Source organism: Euphorbia lathyris, chromosome 5 (genome assembly GCF_963576675.1).
Source record: "Euphorbia lathyris chromosome 5, ddEupLath1.1, whole genome shotgun sequence".
In the NCBI taxonomy this organism is placed as follows: Eukaryota; Viridiplantae; Streptophyta; class Magnoliopsida; order Malpighiales; family Euphorbiaceae; genus Euphorbia; species Euphorbia lathyris.
In genome coordinates this window covers 72173213-72177122 of record NC_088914.1, presented here as the reverse complement: position 1 = coordinate 72177122, position 3910 = coordinate 72173213, and positions in this window count along the sequence as shown.

Sequence of the window (3910 nt, the reverse complement as noted above, 5' to 3'; positions counted from 1 at the left end):
ATTAAATTGCCTTTTTATGCTTCTAAAAATATGTCATCAATGCCGTTTGATATTATTCATAGTGATATATGGACATCTCCTGTTCTAAGTTCTAGTGGCTATAGATATTATGTTCTTTTCCTAGATGATTATTCTAATTTTCTGTGGACTTTTCCCTTAGCAAATAAATCTCAAGTTTTTTTCTGTATTCCTCACATTCCGAAATTACGTACGTACTCAATTTGAAAAAGATATCAAAACTTTTCAGTGTGATAATGGTGGTGAGTATAACAATAGTCATTTTCATGATTTTTTTAACAATAATGGTATGCAATTCCGTTTTTCATGTCCACATACTTCCTCCCAAAACGGTAAATCTGAACGAACGATTCGAACAATCAATAATATAATTCGCACTCTTCTAACACATGCTTCTTGCTCTCATTCTTTCTGGCCTCATGCTCTTGCTCATGCGACCTATCTTTTAAATATTCTCCCTCACAAAAATCTTAGTCTTCTTTCACCGACTCAAATTCTCTACAATCGTACTCCTTCTTATACTCACTTACGCACTTTCGGTTGTCTTTGTTACCCACTTGTCCCTTCTTCCTCTAGAAATAAACTTCAACCTAGGTCCTCTCCATGTGTGTTTCTTGGATATCCATCCAATCATCGAGGCTATAAGTGTTACGACATCTCCGCGCGGAAAATAATTATATCTCGTCACGTTATTTTCAATGAAAGCAAATTTCCATTTTCCACTCAACATGTCTCGGCCTCCCCTCCCATTTCTTCTATTTCCAACTCACCTACACAAACAACCCAACCCATTATTCCCTTCCCCACTAATGCGTCCACTCCTAACCAAAGCCCAGTTTCACCACGGCCCAACAGTCCCAACCCATCTTCCCAAAACAGCCCAGCACTTCCCCCTTCTCCTCTCGACAGTCCCTTTCCTTCTCCAATTCAACACGGCCCAAACACAAATTCCCCACAACAGCTCACCTCCCCACAACAGCCCACTTCCCCGCCTTCTCCCGATCCTATACACGCCAACCCAACCCAACCGACTCACCCTATGACAACCCGAGCTAAACTTGGAATTTTCAAACCCCAAAGAAAGCTCAACTTACACACCACCACTATTTCTCCTATTCCTTCTAATCCCTCATTTGCTTTACAAGACCCTAATTGGAAACAAGCCATGACTGAAGAATATAAGGCTCTTATTGAAAATAAGACGTGGGTCCTCGTACCCCGTCCTTCTAATGCTAATGTTCTTCGTAGTTGGTGGATTCTCAGGCACAAATTTAATGCAGATGGATCTTTTGAAAGATACAAAGCAAGACTTGTTGGAAATGGGGCGAATCAACTTGTTGGGGTAGACTGTGGTGATACTTTCAGTCCAGTTGTTAAGCCAGCAACAATTCGAGCTGTATTAAGTATTGCACTTTCTAAAGGTTGGCCACTACATCAGCTGGATGTAAAAAATGCTTTTCTTCATGGGGATCTTCATGAGACTGTTTATATGCATCAACCACTGGGATTTCGGGATCCCAACTATCCAGATCATGTATGCCTTCTTCAAAAGTCTCTTTATGGTCTCAAACAGGCACCACGGGCGTGGTACCAACGGTTTGCCTCTTTCTTGTCTACCATGGGTTTTTCTCACAGTAAATCTGATCATTCACTGTTTGTCTTTCGTCGGGGAGCAGAGATGGCATATCTACTCTTATATGTGGATGACATCGTTCTAGCTACTTCTTCCACTGCTCTACGAGAGTCAATTATCAACAAATTGAGTTCCGAATTTGCTATGAAAGATCTTGGCCCATTGAGTTATTTTTTAGGGATATCTGTCACTCGGAGCGCCGGCTCTCTTTTTCTGTCTCAAAAGAAGTATGCTACTGAGATCATTTCTAAAGCCGGTCTTTCTTCAGCAAATTCCTGTACAACACCTGTTGACACTAAGCAAAAACTGAGTGCTTCATCTGGTTCTGCTTATCATGATCCATCTGAGTATCGAAGTTTAGCTGGTGCATTACAGTATTTGACTCTCACTCGCCCAGACATCAGTTATGCTGTTCAGCAAGTCTGTTTATTCATGCACGATCCCAAAACGTCTCATATGGCAGCTATCAAGCGGATTCTTCGATATGTTAAAGGAACCCTGGAGTTCGGACTTACATTCACAACCTCTTCACTAGATTCCTTGGTCTCCTATACAGATGCAGATTGGGGGGGATGTCCTGACACTCGACGTTCTACTTCAGGATATTGTGTTTTCCTTGGTGACAATCTTCTGTCTTGGTCTGCTAAGCGGCAACCCACTTTATCTCGTTCTAGTGCTGAAGCAGAGTATCGTGGTGTTGCTAATGTCGTATCTGAAACTTGCTGGATTAGAAATCTTCTTCTTGAACTTCATTGCCCTATTAGTAAATCCACCTTGGTATATTGTGACAATGTGAGTGCAGTTTACCTCACTGGTAATCCTGTACAACACCAACGTACCAAGCATATTGAGATGGATATACATTTTGTTCGAGAAAAGGTTGCTAAAGGAGAGGTTAGGGTACTTCATGTTCCTTCTCGTCATCAAATTGCAGATATTTTCACCAAAGGTCTACCACAAATTCTTTTCGACGACTTCCGCTCTAGTCTCAACGTTCGACCACCTCCCGTTTCGACTACGGGGGTGTATTAGATATGGATATTTCTGCTGTAATTTAGGAATATAATTGATTTGTAATTATCATGTTCACACATATATCTTGTGTATATATATCACATTATCAATGAATGGAAAGGCAAGGATTCTACATTATCATTCCACCCGTGTAGATCATAACATCAATCATAACAATATCGAGATATCTCATTTATATCTCGTTCCTTGCCTAACAGTTAGGACTACCAGCCGTGCACTCTGACCATACCGCCATTAGGTATGGTCTTACAACTTACAACTCCTACCCCGGGCAATCCTAGATGGACAAAACCATTTTATCTGTCAAAATATCACAACTCATAAAAATCATATTTGGACTTCAATCCAAAATAATAACAACAATAACCGCAACAGATTTCTCAATTCAAAAACAATTCGTAAGAAATCATCAAATTCATTTTATTCAATATAGATATATATTGAAACCAAAAACATATATGTATATATGTAAATCAACCAAATTAAGCCTTAAATCAACATAATCAAGTAAAATCTGAAAATCACATAAAAGCATAGTCAATAGCTTCATTTGAACCGTAATTTCACAATAAAAAACAAAATCATGAAAAACCCTAATTTTACAAAATTCCTGCATAATCCTAAAAGATCAATTTCTGAAAAATCTTTGATATATATTTATCTATATACATAAAACTCAAAATATAGTTGATAGTTACTTACCTTGGTCACTAATTGAATAAAATACACCCGATCGATAAGCCGTTAAATGTTGTCTAAGACGTTTCCCTCCAAACACCGCCGAAACTCAAAAAATCTTCGATTAGGACTTAGATTTATACATAAGGATGCTATATTTCCAATTTCGAGTGATTCTGACGGTCGAATCTCCGTAAATCAAAGAAACGGTTCAGAAAACGATTCGGAGAAAATTGATGATGAAAATGAAAGAAAACGGAAAAGAAAAGAAATAAGATAAATGATGATGATCGTCGAGTCTCCGGAAGATTTGAGAATGTTTTGAAAAATATCATGTTTGATCCTCCATCTTTATATAATCTTTTAAAAATTATCCTAATTTTTAATTTACACATAAAACCATCAAATTAACTCCAAACTTTTCCTATAACACCGATTTAACTTCACACACCGAATAAATTATAATATATATTATTATCAAGGTATAAATTCTAGAAATTTGGATCCGGACGTGACAATTCTCCCCACCTTAAGAAATTTCGTCCT